Source organism: Artibeus jamaicensis, unplaced genomic scaffold (assembly GCF_021234435.1).
Source record: "Artibeus jamaicensis isolate MK-2021 breed Jamaican fruit bat unplaced genomic scaffold, CSHL_Jam_final contig_519, whole genome shotgun sequence".
Taxonomy (NCBI): Eukaryota; Metazoa; Chordata; class Mammalia; order Chiroptera; family Phyllostomidae; genus Artibeus; species Artibeus jamaicensis.
This window is the reverse complement of record NW_026521871.1, coordinates 39982612-40006907: the sequence shown is the minus strand read 5'-3', so window position 1 is coordinate 40006907 and position 24296 is coordinate 39982612. Positions and strand designations below refer to the sequence as shown.

Genomic DNA, 24296 nt, shown 5'->3' with positions numbered 1-24296 from the left:
GTAGCTACTCAAGCTAAACTTTGGTTTCTCATGATCCAGTTACTAAACTACTATGTCTAATACCCCGCATGCCTATATGTGTTGCCAAAAGACATACACAGAAATGTTCAAAACAGCACTATTCCTAATAACCCTGAAGTCCCTCAATAATAGAATAAATAAATAAGCTGCAGAATATTTGTATAATAGAATATTATATAGCAATGAGAATGCACAAACTTTCCATTCTGGGCTTCACTATCCCTTCACTGAAAACCAGGAAAAGCTGGTGGTGGAGCACTCAATCCATTCAAGAACTTTCATGAAAGGAGTAAAGGAGGGACATAAGAGGTCTCAAAGCCCAAATGCCCGTGGGAACAAAGCAACTGCAGAATGCTCACAGGAGAATGAACATGCACACTTGTTTTGGAATCCAATTATCTTTAAAATGTTTATGCTCACTGACTCAGTAATTTTCAGAAACATAGTAAAAGTACAGCTGCTTTTGTGATACTAATAGTACTAAAAATAGAAGGAAGACAAGGAGTAGAGTGCTCTAAGGTTTTAAAAATAAAAGAATGATTAAAGAAATGTATATATTGATATGCAGCAATTAAAATAATATTTTCAAGATATTGTAGCAGATGCAGAAATTGATGTTTTAAATAGCAAAATGAGAATATCTTATTACAAAGTTGTATGTTAATATGAATTTGACTATTTAAAAATAAAAACAGCCAAAATCAGAAAATATAGGAAGGAAACATTTTATTACAGTGATAGGTTATATCTGGTAATGAGATTACTTTTATTCTTATAAATGTCTGTATATTCTATATAATCTACAATGAGCTCACACTGCTTTTTTAACAGAGAAGTAAAAAGCCATAAAAATCATATTTTTATATAACAACACAAATATTACTAATAAAAATGTGGAAAAAAACAAGTAAGAAATGTTATGTCTTTTATAAGAATGGACAATTTTTAAAAAATTATCCAGCTGCAGCTATTCTCTGGAAGAAATAAAAAACAGCAAAAATGTATGATAGATGTTTCCTCTTTCATTTTGGTTCCATACAGAGGGACCAGGAAGTAAGTTCTCTTTGGAATTCATAGTTTTACCCAAATTGCTACACAAAGACTCATTTGTTTATGGTATTTTTAGTGCTTGTTAGGCTAAAAAAACTATTATAATTCATATTAAACATTACTCAGTCCTTGATGGCATTAATAATTTAATCCTTCTAAAATTTAGCTTGAGATTTAAAAAAAATTATTTTATTGTTGTTCAAGTACAGTTGTCTGCATTTACCCCCCATGACTCCCCCTCCACCTCAGCCCTCCCAACCTCCCTCCCCAGCTTCCAATCCCCTTGGTTTTCTCCATGTGTCCTTCATATTGGATTCTAAAAACCCTTCCTCCCTTTTATCCCTTCCCACCTTCCCTCTGGTTAGTGAGATTTGATGGATCACTATAATCACCTTGTAAACTCTCTAAAAATTGTATTTGGCAGTTATGTAGCAAATACTCACAGGTCCTTTAATGGTAGCGAGCTGGCTCCCTTTACCACTAGAGTCTGACTATTGACAAAACATGGTGATTGGCAGGACCAACACTTAATAATGGAGCCTAACTTATCAATAGTTTTGCATCTTTTATAAATGTGAAAACCAAGGCATTTGGATGGCTCACAGACTCAGGAGAGCAATAATGAACACTTATTATTCACACAAATTTATATTCTAGCCAGTCTTTTATGCTGAGAGAAATAATCTTATTTTGATTTGAAATTTGCTTCCCAAGAAGTGAAAATGTAAATGAAGAGGAAGCAAAGCAACGGTATGTTAAATAAAGGAAGAGTGTCCAAATGCGTCTCTAGCCTCTGGAACTGAAGTTAATTTTAGAACAAAATGCTTTAAACTTTGGTATCTTTCCCTAAAATTAGCATATATTTCTTAAATAATAAAACATTATTAATAATGCTCAAATTGACGCTGCTAGAGCTATCTCTGTTTCACCCTTGCCATGAAACCACCCATTTAAGAAATGAACTCTCATTATGCAAAATGGGGACACATTTTACTGTTTAAAACCTTGTTTTTTTCCAACAGCTTTTGGTATGGGAAGACTCCAGATACCTAGTAAAGCTTAAAACATTCTGTTGGTAAAATAGCTAGAATTAGTCATTGGAAAACATGGGAAAGGTATAATGATTATTGAGTACTCATTAAGTCTGGCACAACATATGCATGTCAATCGATGTTAATCTTGAGAAATTCGCCTAGCAGGTGGATCCGTACTGACTCCACAGAGGAGGGATCAGAAGCCCAGGAAGACCAAAGTAGCTTCGACAAGATGATCCAGGCCCTATGCTGCAGAGTTGAAAATGGACGCAGAGGCGTTTTGCCTCAGGGCCCGTGTACTTTCCACTTCATCACAGGAGGTGACTTCCGAGTGGTATGAGGAATTTGTGAGGGAGTACAGATCTTCCTAAAGCCCTTCATCACAGCCAGTGACTTTCCTGTTTCCTACCAATTTAATGGCATTCTGACCATTCATACAGCAAAAATTGCCTTATTCTGTGTTTGGAACACCAACAAAAGAAAATTCTGTAGTTTGACACAAAGCTCCCACAAATTCATAAATTATTGTATATCTTTGTGTGTATTTCCTGTTAACTTCACCATTTTTTAAACATTTTCTTTTTTTTTCAATGTGGAAAGAGATGAACAGAATGTGACGAAGTCATACTAAATTTGCAAGCAATATTACATAAGCATAAATTTACTGACTGGCAACCAATACTGACAATTATGTCATTTACAAGCTTCCATTACCAATCTTTTACCTAATATAATTTTTCTCAAGAGTAACTAGGAATTTTTCTCTTACTAAGGAATTAGGAAAGGCTAAATTTGACAAGCAAAATATGTAAGAAAAGAATATGATAGATAGCACAAGGTGGAAACTCATGCACTCTTTCAGCATTTTTCTGAGTTAATGGTTTTCAGAACTACATTTTTAAAGCAGCATAAAACTATACACTATCTCAACATACACACCATTGTGATTTCATAAAAGGTATCAGTGTGGGGCTTAAAATCCATCCTGTTTTTTAAAGTATGCATGATTAATTTCTGATAAAATTACTTTTCAATCCAAAGTGCACAGTGAAGTTTGATATTATATAAATACAAAAGTAAATGCTTTAAAATTACTTTCTGTCAAACATGACATTGTCTGCGCACACCATTGTGTGGCAGGTATGCCATTTGGCAAAGAGCCGCATAGCAGGAAGCATTTCAAAGAAAAACTCACTTACATTCTAAAGTGCCATTACTATGTGGCTCATTTGGGGGAATTGGGGTAGTGTCAGGACTTCAGAAGGAAGTTTCTGCAATTAACATCTCACCTGGAGTTTCTGCTTACCTCAGTGTTCAGAAAAATCACTGATGTCTATCAAGGAGCATTGTCATTCATGGAAGGTGAGTGGAAGAACTCAGTTGTAAAGTACCTTTTGAGCTTTTCTATATAATAAAAATCTGAACTCAGAATCCACCAGTTCCCTCTGATTTATGTCTATTCTGTTTACTGCCGTGCATAAATATTTCTCACCCTCAATTCTGAACCAAAGCTAGGAGTCCAAAACCTCATAAAATGATGATTCTTATCCACTGCAGCATAAAGCTATTGCTCTTTCCTCCAATGTCCTTGTCTTTCAGGTTAGTATTTACCTTTCTTTTTATCATCAATTGCTCAAGTAAGAACATCAGTTATGAGAGCTCACAAAAACACATTTATGGATCACCAAGTATATGAACTAGAAGAACCTTAGGTATCACATACATCTTCCTTCCTTTACAGGATAGGATATTGAGGACTGAACTGGGTTCCTGCCATAATGCTTTTGTGAATCCATCTTTTTAGAAATAAGGGCAGCATTGGGTATCAGGGATGAGCCCTTACCCCAAGCTCTTACTTCCCTTCCCCCCCAAATTGTTTAGCTTAGCCTGAAGCTACGCCAATGTATGCTCTTCTTTATTTCTCTCTTTTTCTTCCTGGGATTCTAGAAAAGATCCTAAAAATTTTCTTTATTGTGTTGAAAGACATGTAGATGATCACATGCATTTATTTTAATTCAAAGAGTAAACTTAGTTTTGGAGAGGAAGATAACTGAATAAAGATATTTAGATACTTAATTGATTGCTCACCACTCACTCTGCCATCTTATAAGGCAAAGTGGGTTTGGGTCCAAATTAGAAGTTCTTTTGATGTTATACCCTCTAGAAGTATAATTTATCAAAATCATAATTTAAAAGTTAAATGATTTTCCAGTGATTTAACTGGATGACCTCGTTTTTTAAACTTGCTTATATAACAAAACTACAAGGTCCTCCAGACCCAGAAGCTTAGGACACATTCTCTAACATGACCAGTTCTATTAAGAAGATTACAATAGTACTTAGTTTTTCAGCATGTTTATACCCTCATGGAATTTTTAGTGAGCAGTTTCTTGTGGCAGAGTCAGATATGGCACATCTTGCCTCAAATCTACTATTGATGATAAACACAGTTATTCACCGTGAATGATCATAAGAGAAAACATTTACCATTCAAAACAAAGTCACAAGGCATTGCTCTTGCAAACATGACCTTCATGTAGAAGGTAGTGTTTCATGAAGAAAAAACCTACAGAGGTATACAGGAGACCATTCTGCATGATGTGGGCTCAGCTCCCACTCGGAGATGCACAGGACCCATTCACACGGACAGGTTCTCCTGTGGGGAATCAGGTCTGCAATGTACCCAGGCCGCTATGAGACTCCCTTTTGCTAAAACTCCCTGGCCCTGAATTGAAGGAGAAAGTGCCTACTGTAACTTCCTAAAATCCATGCTAAACCTCCCCAGTATGGAGTGTTACTGGTTCAACCACTTTTCCCTTTGCATTTGCAAATATCCTTCTTCTGTGATGTGAGTAGCAGCATCAACTCCTTTGTGTTTTATAAAAGGTAACCATCTGAGGTGAACCTGTGCATAGTAAATGAGCACCATCATGTAATGCGCCCAGAAAAGAAATAAAGGCCTGTCATGGCAAGGGCCAAAACTTTTCTTCTCTTGAGAGAAGAGCCATGCTGTCCCTTTTCCTCCACAGGACCCAGTAGTCCATGTGAATTTCTCATACCTCATCCACAATGTGGTGGATCCCATGAGCCGGGGTCCATATCAAAGGTCCATATCAAATGGATCAGTGTACTAATAAAAGAGACTGACACAGTTATGCTTTACTTTAATAACTTGTCAAGTTCAGACTTGAGCTAACACTTAACAGGAAACTGTAAAAGTATGAAATTTTTTTCCTTTTTGAAACCATGTGAATTACCCACTTGAACACACATTATAAACTGGGCTTTAGAAAAGAATAACCAACAACAAAAATAAAAGCCAGAAAATTCAGTGATTTGAGCGTGAGTGTGAAACAATTTGATAAATTAAAGTTAAACTATTTAATTTTCCCCTTCTAAAATGATGTGTAAAAGAATTGGCCTTATTAGATTCATAATGAAAGAATTCCACATTTCCCCTGCAGTGTGGCTAACAAATGACTGAATTAAGAATAAGTGCTGAGGTTGTTGGATGGTTCATAAAAAAGGAAAACCCTCGCTGGTCTATATATTTATGTGATGTCTTTAACTCTTTAACAAAACTTTCTTTTGATCACTGTAATTATTCAAATATACTACTGTAGGTCTTACACCTGGAATGTACCTCAAGAAATCATCTGACCAAGTTCCCTGCCCTCCAGCACAGAACTCAATTCAAAAAATTGTTATTGAAAGCCTGTCCCATAAGTCTCACTGTTCTAGGTCCTCAGGCAGATTTGAAAAACATGGCTCCTGGTCTTCAGAAATTCACATTCTTCTCAAGTAATAGATTTGAGGACTGAGTCCCAGGCAGGAACTGAGTTCTTTGCCCAAGGTCACACAGAAGAGTAATCTCTAAAAAAACATACCATCTTCAACATACTCCTTTCCCTCGGAGTTGGAAAATCTTCTTGTCACATTATCAATAATGTGATAAAAACAGAGTATGTGGTGACAGGAGAGTAATTTGTTCCTGGTTTATAGTTTTGAAAATATTTTTACAGTCACAAAGAGGAGAAAGGGGGAAAGCTGAAATGCACAAAGTAGGAGCTGAGATAAGACCATAGATGGAGAAGGTAATTCTATTAAGAGACAATACTAAATTCTCCTTGAGAGAAATAATTTTCCAAGAATATATGAATGATAAAAGTAGAAAACTAGAATATACTCATACTTAAATGAAAGAAATGGGAAAGATTGTCAAAAACTGCATACACTCTGCCCCTACTCCCTAAAATTGGGCCAGGCTAGTTATTTCAAATTTTTAAGAAACAAATTCCATTATAACTTCTTCTCAAAGAGGTAGCATGTCTTTACTACTCATGTGTGTATCTCCAATACTCTGCATAGCACTTGGCACATGATGATATTTAATGTAAGTATTTATTATTGGAAGAAAATAGAAATGTCATTTGCTATTGAAAATATTTCACAAAATTAAAAAAAATACTAACATACTTATTCTACCAAACTGACATAGCTCTAAAGTAAAACCTAAGAGGATTATCAAGCAAGAAAATTGTGGACCTACAATCTTACTTATAAAGATGAAGTCTAAAAATTTCAACCAAACATTAGCAAATCAATCCCAGAGCCCAAGATAAAAATGTTCTATGACAAAGTAGAATTTATACTCTGAATGTAAGAGTTGTTCAGTATTTGAAGCTATTTATACTAATCTGCTTACCTAATGACTCATGACCACCTCAACACATGTTAATAGGTTTTTAAATAAAAACTATGTATTCCTGGCAAGAAATAAGGTATTTTATAAATACAATTTTTAAGTACTGGTACTTAAATCCAGTACCAGTATTTAGATTAATAGTGAGATACAGACAAGAGTGTGGTGATGGCTGAAGGAAGGGGAGGGCAGAGACTTCTGTAATAGTGTCAACAATGAAAATAAAGGGAAGAAAAGACTAATAGTAAAATAAATTCAAGTAATTTAAATTAAGAAAAAGGCAGAGATGTCCTTTTTACTATGATTATCTAACAGTATTCTGAAGTATTCCACTGCAGTCAAACACTAGAATAAAATTAAAGGTATAAATATCAAAAATAGAAAATGATCATTATTTGCATATGATTTTATTTTCTAACTGGAAAAATCAAGAGAATCAACTGAAAATGAATATAAATAAGAAATAAGTATTAAATAGAATGCTAACCAAAGAAATGAGTTAATATCAATAGATCTCATATATACTAATAATCATTTTAAGAAGCAATTAGTAAATGTCTTAATGAGAAAAGTAATATAATAAACTAAGTCAAATGAGAAATAATCATGCAAAACACATCAGCATTGAATTTAACAAGAATTGGAAAGCCTATGCAGAAAAAATCACAACATTCTACCTAAGAATATAAATAAAGACATCAATAATGGAAATATTAATTTTGCTAAAAATAACAGAGGAAAATATTTAGAATAAATGAGGGAGAACATGTTCATAGAATTTCTTCATATTAAAATATTTACACAGCAAGAGAAATATGAGCTAAGGAGGCAAGCAAGTAATTTTCAAAGTGATAACTGCAATAAAATTATGGAAAGCGTTTTTAATCTCACTTGAAATTAAAGAAATATTAATAAAATGGGCACTACTGAAGACCAATAAAATGATGATTGAAAAGAATATTGCTTGGAAGTTTGGAGACTGTCCCTGCTCATATACTGCTTGGAATATGCATTGGCACAGCCTCTGTGGGGGCATTTTGTTAATATATCAAAACTGAATATGTACTATGCCTTTAACTTAGAAATTAAACTTTAAGAATTTCATAAGAAAAATATTTGGACATGTGCACAGGACATATATGTAAGGACATTGACTATAGTATCGTCTTCAAAAGAGAAATGAGGCACTAATGTAAATGTCCAACAATAGGGGAATACTTGTATCCGTTATGGTATTTATATACAATGTAATTCTATGATGCCATTAACCATGATGATTCCTATCTATATTTTTTTGTCATGAAAATGTCCGTGAATAGAGTTAAGTAATACAAAGGAAGCAAACAAAAAACAAAAACACAGGTTATGAAACCTTTGTAAGGAAACTATGTGAAGACTAGACAGAAAAAAAATCACAACATTCTACCGAAAAATATAAATAAAGACATGAATAATGAAGATACTAATTTGCTAAAAATAAAAAGGAAAATATTTAGAATAAGTTAGAAAGATACATGTTCATAGAATTTCTGATATAAAAATATTTACACAGCAAGAGAAATATGAGCTAAGGAGGCAAACAAGTAGTTTACAAAGTGATAACTGCAATAAAATTTTCATATAACTAACTCATGTGTATCAATAAATATGTCCTGGAAGCATATAGTCAGAATAGTTGGTCAAATTATGTGTATTTATGCTCTTCTATATGTTTTTCTATGTTTTCTGAAATTTTTGAAGTGAGTATATATGCTTCTTAAATTTTTTAAATTTAATTTTTAATTTTTAAATTTTTTTCTAGGACAGTTTTAGGTTCATTGCAAAACTGAAGGAAAGATAGAGATTTTTCATTTATTCTGTACCCTAACACAAGCACAGCTTCCCCCATTTTCCCTATATAATTTTCCTTTTTTTTTCATTAAATATTTTTTGAATTTTAATTGTTCAAGTATAGTTGTCTGTCTTTTACTCCCATCCCTCCATATATAAATTGCAATATTAATAAAATAAAGGTTTAAGAAGAAATGCATTATTTGGGGGTTAGGAGAGTTCTGAGAGGTGAGCTGATCCTTTATTTTGTTCGATTTAAAGAAAAATCTACACCCAAGGACATGGATATCTAATAATAATTATGCTGGTTCTGGAGCAGTAAAAATTGTTTCTGCACAAACCACCTTATTATTTGTTGGGCATATACCTAGTTGAATTTGAAAAGGAATAAGACAAGTGGAAAACTTTCTTCCCTAGAGCGTTTATGCCCTGCTTAAGTGACTACAAACAAACCATCCCTAGGTAGCCAGGGTTGTGGTAGGCCTGTCTTGAGAGCACACAATTAAAAAGCCAGTATTTTGGGTATAAACATATATCCTCTGACTGAACAATTTCCTTCCTGGGTTTATACTCAAGAGAAACCAATGTTTATGTTCCCCATAGACCTGCACAGGAATGCTCATGGCAATTGCATTGACAAGACTTAAGAACTGAAATGAACTCCAATGCCCATAAAGAGAAAACTGTGAAATGTCCATACAATGGAATACTGCACCGCCATGAAAAGCAACAAACTAGTATCAAATGCAACAACATAGATGAAACTCATCGACATACTTGTGAGTGATACATGAACACATCATTTCTATTTGATCCCATTTATATCAGTTCAAAAAAAAAGAAGTAATAGAAACCAGAACAATAGTTGTCTTAGTAATGGGGTTATTTCCTTACAAGGGGACAAGAAACCTTCTGGGGGTGCTAGAAATATGTACCTTGATCTGGATGGGGGCCTATATGGATATATACATAGATAAACATTTATAGAGTTATACATACAGATGTGTGAATTGAACTTATATAAAAGTTAAATGAAAAAGGTTTAAAATTAACTAAAGCTAAAAGCCAATTTTTTCAGAAAGGGGAAAAAAAATCAGGCCTGTGCCCTGAACAAAGGTTGTTAAAGGGCGAGTGTGTCATAGTACATTTTCAGGCCGGGGAAAGACTATTATATCATCAGAATATACCTAATTATTACCACTGGCCAGCAGTCATTTATAGAAATCATTCATAAACATTTAATCATGCAGCCCATAAACATGTCCAAAGAGCTTTTAATACTTTTCAGTTGAAGTACATTGGTGTCATTTTCCAGGATCAAGATCTTGACATATAAGCCACTGAAAGAATCCAATGCAGATTGACTGATCCTAGTAACAAAGAAATCTGTTGCCTATTGCCTTTTGTTCCATATTTCCTCTGGCTCTTGGGATGATGCTCCTACCCACTAAGCCACCTGGCCAGGGTGATTTGCTCACCATTTTAATGTTTCCAAACTCCCTGCAAGGAGGGTCCTGGCTGCAACCTCAGGGAGCAAATCTGCTCCATGGTTGAGCTCTAAGGGCAGAAGGTGGAAGACAGTTTTCCAAGGGCAAACTGTAAAAACATCATGAGCAGTTTTCACAATTTTTAAGATCTGTTTAAAATCATTTAATTATATCACTTCTCTGCTGAAATAGTTTGATTTCCAGAGAGCATTCTGGGAGCAAAAAAAAAAAAATGCAAGCACTGTACCATAAAGTACAAAAGTACAATACATAGTGTAATACAAATGTATACATCTTGCTTTCAGACAATTACTGCCTAACATTCAAGTTTCCATGAGTGACCTGTTCTTCTGACAAACAGGAATAACTCAGACCTGCCAATTAATGATATTCCAGATTCTTCCAAGTCAATACTTTCCTTTCAGCATAAACATTCTTTCATTGGAAATTGACCCTTTATCAGGGCTCTGAACCTCCTAACTGGTCTTTTTGGAAAGTCTATGACTCTTCAGATAAGATGGCTATGCTTCCATCATTTTTCTGCTTTTCATTGCCCTTTTCCAGGACAGTACTTGGGTATGTTGGGAGTGAGATGGTAGCAGTGTCATGAGGATGATCTCATGGCTGGAGGGTGCAACAGTTCCTGCATTGCTGTGTGTCTTCTGCTTCCTGAGGTATCTTTCTGAGGGTATATCCCTTGTCTGGTAGCTTTTTATGATATGAGTCCTATTGTTTCTAAAGTTGGCAGACTGATCTCTCTCAGCTGGGTTGAGGTTCAGTGGGTTTCCCTAATGGTCGGTCTCAGCCTCTCTTCTGGTCTAGCTGCTGTCATAAAGTTGAACATCTGCACATTCTTTATCTGGCCCTTGGTCTAGGTGTTCCAGCCCATAACCCCCTGACTCTTACCTGGGCAAGGCCCCAGGCAGGAGTACTGACTGCAGCTCTGCCTTTTTGGTGTCTGCCTCTGGGTACCTGTAGAAGCCTTGGAATCCGAAGTCAGGCCACAGGATAGGAGTCTTCAAGGAAGGGGAAGTAAAGTACCTTGGAGGATTTACTAAAACACAGGTTGTTGGGCTCCATGCTCAGAGTTCTTGACACAGTATGTTTGTAATGGTGTCCAAAAACTTAACATCTCTAACACGCTCCCAGGTGAAGCCAGCATTAACACTGATGCCGATGCTCCTGTCTGCCTTGAGGACCATTGGCCATGGAGAACCGAGCCAAGGCCAGAAAAGCTGAGCCTTCGGTGCTTTCAATTTTACCTGAGTATGGATTAATAGGGTTGATGACCGCTATGAAGTTGATACCTCTGGGAACTTTTAAAGTGAATTTTTAAAAACTACCTTCCTGTTTTTGGCGTTCCTTTTATGTAACACCTCAGTGTGCCCTTGGGCTGCTCACATTGCCCACCCCACCCCACTTCCTTACCTCCTTTCATCTTTGTACAATCCTTTTGAACCAGAATAAGTAGATTTGGCTTTCTCATCTTCCATATATAATATCCCCTTTCTCTAGACAACAAGCCAGATAGCACAGCTGCCACAGGAAGGCAAGGCACCTTCTCTATACTTTATGTAAGACCTGGTGCTAGAAATGGTCAAGATAGTAGACAAGTTTTTTCTAAAGAAAGTCCATCTTTCTCCCCACCTCCCCCCGCTCCACCTGCCAGAAAGCCTGGCTGTCCTTCCCCCTGACTCCCTACCCCATCTCCTGTGTAGCAGAAGGCAGTTGGGTGTCTCAGTTTGATAGAGAAAGGATATGGCTATGAAATTACAAAGTCCAGAGGTCTTAATATTTAAGCTGACTTATCCTTGTTACAGATAATGTTCACTGAAGATCCCATTCTAGTTCTTTTTTTTAAGGTACCGGTGGGCTAAGTGCTCAAGTTACAGAGCACACTATATATTATAAAGTAGCAGGCAAATTTATCCCTACTGCTAAAACAGTATTTAAATTACTTAATTAAATGTTATGAAACCCAAAATTCCTATATACTGTAATCATTTTCAAATATTCACTTTTCTGCCAGTAGCTATCTTTTGCCAGGTTGTGGAGACAAAGCAAGTTGGCAAGATGATGAGAAACCTATAACTGGAAGCACAGAATATCTTTCTTCTGCCAATTTCATAGGCAGGTGTCTGAGATTTGATAAGATGTGAAAGGGAAATGTGTTGCTATGAACCTGAACTTTATAGAAAGCCATGTTCTACTATTTTGATTTTCATAACTCCAGATCTATGCTGGCATTTTTAAGGTAGTTTTCCACCTCAACTGACTTGCTGTCATACTATAACTCTCTTCCTTTGGGCCATAAATATGATATTTAAACAGGTATAAGGTTCAGAAAACAAGTCAGATTCTATAGGAGCAAATAGCCTACATTCTTCTGTGTAAATTGTAGTGAGTATTTTCTGTTTGGGGATCTCACTAGAAACAGAATCATTTGATGTCTTGGCACTAAATTCTGCTGAATTTCTTGAACTACCTTTAAAGATGATCAATGTTTAAACTATGCCATACATTGGGTTATTTGCCGTGGACATCAGCCAGGGATGTAGTATAAACATTGACCCCTTTCAGATAGAGAAATCTTTTTTTTTTTTGCTAAGCATTTGTTTACTTTTGAGTTTGGTCTTGCAGCATGTAATTTCTGTTAGTATGACCACAAAGGAAACTTTTACATTAAACAAAAAGGCAAAGGCAGCATCGCTGTGCATTATTGATTGGCCCAATTTAAAGGTCAAATTCTGGACACCATCACTGCTCAGTGAAGCTCCTTTCCTCTGTAAAACTTGCCAAAAGCATGGGCGTCTATTTGGTTTTCCTAGAGAGGATCCCCATACCCCCGCTTCACCTCATCCATTTTTGGAAGATTTTATTCTTTCTTTCTCATAAGGCAGGGTCTTCAATGTAAAGAAGTGAAGAAAGCTGTTTCCAGTGTGTGTGTGGGGGGTCTACACTGAATAATCTTTGTTTTTTAATCACCTTGACATAACAGAAATATATAAAACCAAGATGAGAAAAACTGCGTTTATCTTCCAGTTCAGGTCCCAATATTGTCAATCCTGGGAGCAGATGACCTTTCTTCTCTGGATCTCTTTTATAAAACAGACAGTTGAACCAGAAGATGTCTATGCTTCCTTCACATGTTGTTTTAACACTATGAAGATTCATGTTAGGATGCTGTAGGTGTCCTTGGCTTGCTGTCATGCCCTCTGAGATGCATGGTACCACCTCGATTTGCTTCAGCCCAGTAAAGACAGCAGCCCAGTAAAGATACCCACAATTGTGCATGTGCTTGTGTGTGTGTGTAAAAGGGTGGGGTACAGAACATATTTCTAAGTCTTATTCCTAAAACTTTTACAGGATCTACCTCTTAAGGATGCTCAGTAAACACCTAAAATATTTTCCCCCAGAGATTTCCTACACATTTTGAGCTGCTCTGTGAAAGAGATTAGTTATGAGAATGGACATATGCGGCTCTGGGCATCTTATGATAGAAAACACCTAGACTCTTTCCTCTGGTGTAATCTGGATTTTTATTGTCAATGTGTTATCTGGAGGCAGAGCCAATTTACATTATGACTCACAAGATCTTCTCACTGTTGCCTACATTTTTGTGCTTATAAGGGTTTTTTTTTGGGGGGGCCTCAGAAAGCCCCTCTCTTCTAAGCACTAACTTCATCACATTTTAGAATTTGTGTTGGATCATGAACCAATATACCTCCAAGAGACACATCAAGACCTGCAGGAAGATTGAAAGCCAAAGAACACACAGACCTGGAAATGTTTTCCAAGCTGTGTTTGGGATCCTTCGCACTCCAAGTCAGGGGGAGAAACCATTGTTTCCACACATGGAGGTTCAGTTCTACAAATTTGCAGGGTTGTTAATGAACAACCAAACACAATATACTGACTTGTAATCTATCACTGAGTAAAATCCATAAAACAAGACTCACATGAAGCTTTAGTTATGCCTATAATAACCTTATCCTGGTTGAACCTAATTTTAATACCTCCACATAACATCCCAGGAAAGGAATTATATGAATAAACCAACTTTTAATTAAGAGAAAAATAACCTTTGTATACTTGGCTGCTTGGCATTCTTTTAGTTTCCTTAATGTAGAACATGGTATATCAGCATTGAAATGGATTCTGATTAGTAAGTACTTGTTTCAAAGCTGCAGAGACTGAAATAAGATAAATACATATGAACAGAGTGGGGACAATAATAAAAGGAAGTAAGTGTCACTGGTTTAAAATACATATTATAAGTGATTCTAATGCATAAAGATGCAGTTATTAAACCAACATGGAGGACTACGGGACTATCTTATTGAAGTAATTAAATACTCTAATCATGTTTATGGCTCCTTGGGTCATTTTAGGCAACTGAAAATGGAGGGCAAATGTTAATTGGGGCCTAATGGATGAGAGACAGCTGGACTTCTTGACACCAATGAACACAGTGGCTGGGTCTCAAAGACCATTTGCTACAGAAAATGCATGACCTGTTGAATTTGGGGCTTGACGTGGAAAGAGGGTTCAAACAGATAGCATCATAGCCAATGTTTTCTTCCAATTGCTGTATAATTATTGTATTCACAACAACGACAACCATAATAATAGTGAAGCCTATTACGCACCTAGAACATGATAGGCACTGTTCTAGGCAGTTAATAGGTACTCACTCATATGAATTGACACAGCCACACCGAGAAAGAAACTGTCTTTTCATCATGCTGATGATTGTAACAGTCCTTCTGGTCATCCCTATCAAAGGCGCTCTTATCCCTTGACATTTCATAAATATGGCCTAGATCTCTCTGTTCTTATCATGCCTGATAGTAGGCATCTGTATTTCTGTTTACTATTCTTTAGACCTCTCACTACTAGAAAATAAGCTGACTGAGATCAGAGACTGTGTCTTACTAATCTTTGCATTTTCACAGTGCCTAGATCACTGATTTCCTTTTCACATATTTGCAGAATAGAGGATTTGAGTAAATTAAGAAATGCCATGTAGTAATTTTTTTCTTTCAAAGGATATTTTAGGATATGTTTTAAATACTCAGAGCTTCTTAATTTAAAAGTCAGAAAATTTAGTTACAAAGCAGAATGTAAAATAAAAATCTAGCTACAAAGCAGTATGTGAAATTAGATCCCAAAGTGCAAAAATAGTATGTATACAAAGACACAGATTAGAAAACATAAGGATATAAAAAGTGGCTATCTTTGAATAGAAATGTAATAGTAACCTTTACTGCCTTTCTATTTTCTAGAACAGAGATGTTACATGACTATAATAAATGTAGACTGTGAAAATATTTATTGATTTGAATAAAATCATGGCTTCATGTAATTACTTTTGCTGAATATTTAATGTCATGAAGAATAAATAAAAAACTAACATCCAATAGTGTTTAATAGAAATTTTCTAAATGAAGATTTTATCTGTCCTTTGGGCAAAAAAAAATCCCAGTTTCACTGATTAAAAGCTGAGTAAGGTATTAGCAGGCTTTTTCCCATTTCTATCTTCCACGAAGGCTTAATCCATTATTTGTTTTCAAGACTGAGGTGCAAAAACATTAGAACTCTTTGGCAATCCACATATAGAATCTTGCTTAAAGATACCACACTCAGAGTAAAACAAGAAAAGGAGCTTGAGGCCCTCGCTGGTGTAGCTCAGTGGATTAAGCACAGGTCTGTGAACCAGAGGATCGCAGTTCAATTCCCAGTCAGGGCACATGCCTGGGTTGCAGGCTGGTTCCCTGCAGGCCAGTTCCCAGCAGGGGATGCGTGAAAGGCCACCATACATTGATGTTTCTCTCCCTCTCTCCTTTCCCTCTAAAGATAAATAAATACAATCTTAAAAAAAAAGAAAAGGAGCTTGAGTTCCTATACTGCCCCTGGAGGAATTCTGTGAAATTTTGGCATTCTGAATTGGAGTTTGTTTAAATAACCTTGCTTTGAACAAATGTAGCCCGAATCCTTTAAAACCGCACTTGCCGAGGTTCTTACTGATCAAAGACTTTCTTCCTGTTCAAAGCTACGTGGCTGCTATGAAGAACACATTTCTGAGACCTCAGCTAAAATCTTCATGGGACCAATTAAGGGTGAGCTAGTGTCACAAATTTGCAGCAAGTTTTAAATCTATAGAAGTTAGAAGAGGTTTCAATCTTGCTGCTATGGCTAAGTAAAACTCTTCTTTCTACTTTTTGGCTGCAGTAATCATTTTGTCTTTTGTTACTTCACATAAGTCTTTTACTGGCCTTGTAATAGTGGATAAGGTGATGAGTACAGGAGAATCTCTTATTTAAGAGGTGGAACAATTTCTCCATATAACATTCTTTTGTTTGATTAAACTAGCCAAGTATGGCCTGGGTTAAATGACCTTCCACCAGCACTCGGAAAATCTGACAATCATTGGAATCTTTGTTCTCTCAATCTGCTGATTATGTTTTATTTAATGTTTATCTTATTCGCTTTTACTTACTTACTCTACTTTATCATAAATTGTCAAAACTCTGTTCTTCAATAGAATTTTAAATCAGAAGGTGCTTTAATATTTTTCTCTTGAAAAATAATACACTAAAATGGTAGTATCTAGAGCTTCTTCAAACAGTTTGTCAAGGCTAAAAGAATGAAGAAAAACATATACTATATTTTAAAAATTCATTTGTACCCTGTTATACAAATAATAGATGCTCACTGTAGAAAAAGTTGGAGATACAGAAAAATGAATATAAAAACAACTCATATTTTCACTACATTGAAATAATATTGTTAACATTTGCTGTGCGCACTTTTAAATTTTGTTCCTACATTTTGTAGAGAGATGATAGATTGATGTATTTATGCAAAAATGCAGTCATAATTTTACAGTCTCATAATCTATTTTCTATTTCTTTGTAACATTTCTAAAATATCTATATTATAAATGTAATTCCATGTTTATATTTTTATAGTCTGCCTAATATTCCATTATTTGCTAGTACCACAATTAAATAATTCTTTATTTTTGGAGAATGAAAATACTTTAAAATTTTTGTTATTACAAATATTATTATAGAGAATATCCTTTTCATTGAACTTCTAATCACTGCCTTGGGTTCCATTTTTACAAATGTAACTTCTGACTTAAAAGGTATGTACATATTAGAGCTTTTGTGATTTATTAACAGATTGCCATTCAAATGAACAGAGCCATTTTTTTCTCTCAACATTTATGAGACCACCATTTTCCCAAATCTTCTGAAACACTTAGTACCTTTAAAATTATTTTTATGTTTTAAATGTTGTAGTATGAAAATAACTATTTTAAATTTCTTAAAATAAAGTTGAAAATTTTCATATGCTGATATTTTTTAAAGACTTTATTTATCTTCAGAGGGGAAGGGAGGGAGAGAAACATCAATGTATGGCTGCCTCTCGTGCATCCCCTGCTGGGAACTGGCCTGCAACCCAGGTATGTGCCCTGACTGGGAATCGAACCACGATCCTCTGGTTTGCAGGCCCACGCTCAATCCACTGAGCTACACCAGGCAGGGCTGATCATTTAATTGTATTTGTTTTTTGTGAACTGCTTCCCTTATCGATATTTTTAAATTGTGGTAATCTTTTTCTTATTTATTTTTAAGAGATCATTATATATTCAGGATATGTAAAACTAGCACTACTTTCCCTAATTTTTATTTATGTTGAATTTTATTCATGTTTTTAAAACTACTTTTTTAAAGTTCTTAAACACAAAGCTAAGTCAAAAACATTGTCAAAATAAAACTACTCATAGAAGTATTAGACTGGATAGCACCAAAGTCTAACTCTACTCTTTTCTCCTGAACTAGACAAAATCTTACCTCCCCCCTGACAGATTCATATCTGGTCTTTTCTTTTGCAACTGCAATTAAAAAACAAAATACCAACAATAATAAACAATGTTTGATTCTATGAGTAAGTAAAAGTGTAAGATTCTTCATGAATAATATAAACATTAAGTAAAACTTAATAAGATAAGAGAATTTCACCAAACTGTCTTTTGCCTCATATTTCTCCAAAACATACTGACAGTTTTGCTAACTCTAGCTAACCTGTGACTGCCAAGATGAATTCCAACAAGATGCTGATTTGCTGGCATCTGACTAATGACATTAGCTTAGAATTATGTCTGCTTTCTGTCAGAAGTTCATAAATACACAGAAGTTCATAAATACACAAATTCAATGTACACATGGTAACTTCCAACAGACTTGGGATTCTTGATAAATTTAGTGAGTCATATCATTTGGCCAAGACACTGGTCACTGATTGCATGGTCCAGCTACTCATACATGCCACATGGTGTATTTGTGTAACGTGGAGTAGTTTTCTTTGCTATGACAGCACATTGCACATACAGACCCTGTGAACTCTGGTGCTTTTAATGATTGTGCTCACAAAAATATATCCTTGGCATCTTTGCCCCTGGTCCCTGTGATGACCATCAGCAAAAAGAAAAATAAGGCCAAATAGTGCACATATTCTAAGAACTTAAATGGTACTTATCTATGCTTAAAAAAATCATTGTAGGGGCAAAGGGGTCATAGAACCTTTAGAGAACTCACTAAAGCTATGAGTCTCACTGTGAAGATCGCCACATAGCTATAGAGAAGATATTTTGCACATAATTTATGGAGGTACAGACTTCCATCTGATGTTCACTCATGGGTTTCTGCAGAGGTTAGATCTTCTTGTTTTACAATAATATGATTTCTAATACTTGCCTGAGGGTCTGAGAAGCAGCAAGAAAGGACCACATTCACCAGGAAACCCCCAGCCTGATTCTGAATTTTAGACTGTGATTTGAATTGATCACTTGTGATTTTGCCAACAAAATGCCCTCCTGTGTCAATAAACTTTTGAACAGCAGAATAGGCAGCTGGTCCAATTATAATATTCCAGAAGAGTTGACCACAAGCTTTGTGAATGCACCTTTGTATAATCAGCAGCCTACCTTGTCTAAAGTTATTTATGATTTCTATCACTCAGAGGGAAGCCAGTCTTCCTCTCGATGCAAGTGATAAGTGCCTCCTTGAACAGAGCACATCAGTCTTCATGAAGCAGTGACTTCATCAGTGAGAAAACTGACGTGTTCTCTCTTTGAATTACACACACACCCACAACCTCTCACTTCCTCTCTCTCATTCTTGCTCTAACTCATCACTTGACTACAGTATACATCCTGATGAAACTCGAAACAATAAGAGATGACTTCAAATTCATATTGCTTTTGCTGACCATTTTATTGAGAACTAGGGAAGCTAAAAATATTAAGAAACACATACTCTTGAGAATTTAAAATAGTAAGCAGGTTGTAGGGTGAACTGGTTTCCCTGACATTGTATAACTTTCCAGTAGAAACTAAAACTAGCCAGGAAAATAAAATGTAGGCACACACATGTTTGCTGACAATCTTTAGAATTCCTTGGCTTATAGAAGCATCTCTACCTTTGCCTGTGTGTTTGTCTCTCTGTCCAAGTTTCCCCTCTTTATGAGGAAACCAGTTATATTGGATTAGGGTCCACCTTAATGACCTCATCTCAATTTAACCAATTATATCTATAATGACCCTATTTTTAAATGGGGTCACATTTTGAGGTATAGGGGTTACAACTTCAACATATGAATTTTGAGAAAAACAATAAACAGGAACACACACAAAAAAGGAGGAAGGAAGGCAGGTAGAGAAAGAGGACAGAGAAAGAGAGAGAGATCATGACCTCACTATGATGTAGTTTGTGCTAAAGGAGCTCCCAACACCACAGGCTACCTCTATAGTATCTGGGCCGAACCTTTAGTCCCAGAGTTCTCTGGGAATGCCCTAAAGCTATGAGATAAGTCTAAGAAATGGCAACTCTCTTAGACACCAGAGGGTTCAAAACAAAAAGAATCATTTACAGCCTGACACCCCTTCTCCTCTGTCCCAAGATTCCAGTGTTTTTCGGAGTCTTACCTGCACTTGCTGCCCTCTGAGTCATCCTAAGGGCCCAGGTCTGTCACAGTGAATCATCAGCTAAGGCCTCTTGCCCATGGACAGCCTCAGGTCTAAATAGACCTCAGACATTCCTGGACAGTTGAGGGACCCCTAATTGGCTCTGTTCCACATACCCTAAAAGTGTGAAAGCTGCCTAAGGAGATGAAATATAGATGCTTGGTACCCCCTCCCCATGGAGGCAAAAGGTCCCGCAGTAAAAAGGAGACAGAGGTTGGGGTCAGACAGGTGTATGCTCAGACCCTGAGCTCAGCACTTGCTTGTTGTGAGACCTTAGACAAGTTACTTAACTAATTTGAAATACAATTTGTTTTCTTCTATTCTAAGAAGGTTTGGAAACACCCCTTCACAATGCCATTTCAGTATTTAAAAAGAAGTAATGTATGTGAAAGTACACAGGAAATAGTCATCAGCACAGGCCGAGCGAGCACACACAGGTTTCACTTCTCATTCCATGGCGCTTGTGATGCCAAGCTAGGTAATTAAATAACCAGATAACTAAGTAAACTGGTGGTCTTCGTGTCCCTAGACCCTGGAGCATGTGCTAAAACATTGCTCCCTTAATAACAACTAGCTTAAACATGTAACATTAAGTATTTAATATGTAGCAGCCCAGATGGTCTGGCATCTAGAAATTTCCCCCCACGAGTATATTTTATGAATTTCACTATCTACACATGTAGCTTTTCAATTTTGTTTTTCTGTCATTTTCCATGTGTCACTGAAGAAGAAAATATTCTACCTGATATATTTATTGGAAGATTTCTTATTTACTCATTCATTCATGATAGAAAGTCATTTGGGAATGAGCTCTGAAAAATACAAAATTTATTCCTATCCCTTAATCAACAACTAGGATGATTAATATTTCTAACATTTAAAACTATCCATTCAGTTTAAGAGGTTATAAAATATGAAACAGATGCTAATTAGCTAACTCTTTTGTTAATAGCCCAGTGCCTGTTGACACAGCAGACCGCTCCTTTCCTGAGATCTTTTCTAGGCTACCACACCTTCCTGGTTTCTCTAGTTCCCGCTCTATATTCTCCCTCTTAGTTCTCTCCCCTCTTCTTGACCTCAAAATATCGGGGTGGCCAAGGGTCCACAGCTTTTATTCTCTATTCATTCTTCCTGTGGAGTTTCATCTCATCCCATCCCGGTTTCCAGCCCTGGCCTCTTCTCCTGGCTCCAGACTCTAACATCCTGCTGCCTAACTTGACATTTTCACTCTGAGGCCTAATAGGCACCATCTTGCTATGTAAAGTAATTAAATGTCTTTATTATTTTAACTTGTGTTGGTAAGTTTTGAGTTACATGCAACAGAATACATGCTAACCTGCAGGCCATAACCTGCCCTGTGCTACAGAGCAAAACTCTGAGACCATGCGGTTTGGGAAGGAGAAACCCTTGGCTAGTCCAAGAGCAAGCTGGTAACACTGCAAGAAGAAATATTAATGACAAACAACCCGAAGTTTGAATGATACAGTCATAATTTATAGGAGTATATACAAGTATATAAAAGGCATTCATGTCCATTAACTAATTTAGTGGTCTTGTCATTCTTTACCTAGCTTAGCATTCAGTATATTGAAACATATACTGTGTTCTCCCCTTATCTACAGGGGATGTGTTCCAAGACCCTGGGGATGCCTGAAATCTTGAATAGTACCAAACCCTGTATATACCATCTTTTTTCCTATATGTACACACCTATGATAAAGTTTAATTCACAAATGAGGCAATTTAACTAATAGAAGATTCCTTCTTACTGTATATCTTAGCAACTTCAGCATACAACTGTTTTCTTTCCTTGTTAAATCAAGAACTTTCACCTTTTTCACTCCAAGGAAGCATTTTACAACTTCTCTTTGGCATATTTAAATTGCCAGCATCACTACTCTTGTGCTTTGAGGCCATTGCTAAGTAAAATAAGGATGACTTGAACACAGCACTGAGATACTACATCAGCTGATTAGATAACTGAGATGGCTACTAACTAACAGAGGGGGTATTGTATACAGTGTGGATGTGTAGACAGAGGAATTATGTGTCTCGTTGGACAGAGTAGGATGACGTGAGACTTCATCATGCTGTTCAGAACAGTGTACAATTTAAAAATGATAAATTCTTTATTTTTGAAAATTTTCATATATTTTTTAGATTGTGGTTGACCACAGGTAGCAGAAATTGTGGGTAGAAAAACCACAAGTGGGGAACTACTGTGTCCCCAATATCATTCCTGCCTAGAAGGACTGTCATGGAAGAGAACATGATATCATGAGTAGCACCAGATCTGGCTGGCTGGTAAAAGAATGAGAACGCCATTCACCTCTCTGTGGTTCAGTTTCCGCACCTGTGAAATGAGTTTTTTTAATTAATTGCTTTCTTTGTTTTTTTAAGACTAAAGGCAACATATAATTCCATAAGCTTACTCACTAAATGTTTCATTGAATGAACATTCCAGAAAATAGAAATCTTGATTTATTTTTATCAATGTAAGAAAATCTTAATCATTGTAATTTAAAGGCAATGCAAGCATTTTAAAGCAGTTTAGAATTTAACAATGAAACCTTTATTGATTTCATTGTTTGTATTGATGATATCATATTATGGTCATAAAAATTTGTCATTCGTATGTCAAATGATATGTGACATTCCATCATTTTCAGATGACCAAGAGTGTTCTGCTTCAGAGTAATATTTAGTACAGTGTATAGAAACAGTGTAAGATTATCATTTATGTGCCCATTCTTTAACTTTGTTTGGAGCCCTCAGAGAGTCCAATTTCTAGATGTCTAACACCTTCCTGCTGCTATTTTCATCTGCTGACCTTCAATTGCTTTGTGGTTTGAGGAACTGCTTAGAAATAGATGTGCTTTTGTTTTGCAGAATCTTTTGAAGTGCAAAGAATGCATCTAACTCATTTCCTTCCAAATCAATCTGCTTTTTGTATGTTCTGACATATTCCTGCCTGAAAAGTTAAATTACTTGTTTCCTTCAAACACAGCCCAAGAAAAATAGAGCATAGACTACTTGTTCAGTCTCACACCAGTAAGTGATCAGGAAGTAGCAAGACAAAAGCAGTGATGTTCATTTTCTGACATTCATACTGTTTGCTCTCCTGGGAAAGATAGGAAAGTGCTTTTTCTTCTGATAACCAAAAACTTGTCTTTCCCATGCTCTCCTTGCTAAGACTGAGTATTAGCTCCCTATCCCCTCCTTGCAAAACTCTATTAATGGACATTAATGGGAAACATTTTTTTTTCTGTTGGAAAACTTTTTATTTTTTTAAATTAAAATATTTTTTGCTTTCTAATTCTTTTATTTTTTTCTTTTAAAAAATTTTATTTAGTTATTTTTCAAGTACAGTTTTTTGTCTATTTCTCCCATCCCAGCCCCCCCACCCCATGCTCCCCACCTCCCTCCCATTTCCACCCCCCCTTAGTTCTCGTCCCTGTGTCCTTCCTATCTGTTCCTCCAAATCCCTCCCCTTTTTCCCCCTTATATTCCCTTCCCTCTCCCCTCTGGTCACTGTTCCTCTTGTTCTCTATTTCACTGTCTTTGTTTTTATTCTGTTTGCTTGTTTGTTTTGTTGTTTAGCTTCCTGTTAAAGGTGAGATCATATGGTATTTGTCTCTCAACACCTGGCCTATTTCACTCAGCATAATGCTTTCCAGTTCCATCCATGTTGTTGCAAAGGGTACTAGCTCCCTCTTTCTCTCTGCTGCATAGAATTCCATGGTGTATATGTACCACAATTTTTTGATCCATTCATTTACTGATGGGCACCTAGGTTGCTTCCAACTCTTGGCTATTATAAATTGTGCTGCTATGAACATTGTGGTGCATAGGTTCTTTGAAATTGATGTTTTAGGATTCTTAGGATATAATCCTAGCAGTGGAATTGCTGGGTCAAAAGGCAGGTCAATTTTTATTTTTCTGAGAAAATTCCATACTGTTTTCCATAATGGTTGTACCAGTCTGCAATCCCACCAACAGTGAACTAAGGACCCCTTTTCCCCACAACCTCTCCAACATTTGTTGTTTGTTGCTTTGTTTATGATAGCCATCCTGACCAGTGTAAAGTGGTATCTCATTGTGGTTTTAATTTGCATCTCTCTGATAGCTAACGATATTGA

The 24296-nt window shown here is 36.1% G+C and overlaps 1 pseudogene; it reads left to right on the top strand.

Moving 5' to 3' along the window:
* The first annotated feature begins 2241 nt into the window (after positions 1–2241).
* LOC119043494 (transcription initiation factor TFIID subunit 12-like) overlaps positions 2242–24296 on the top strand; it is a 130145-nt pseudogene continuing 108090 nt past the window's right edge.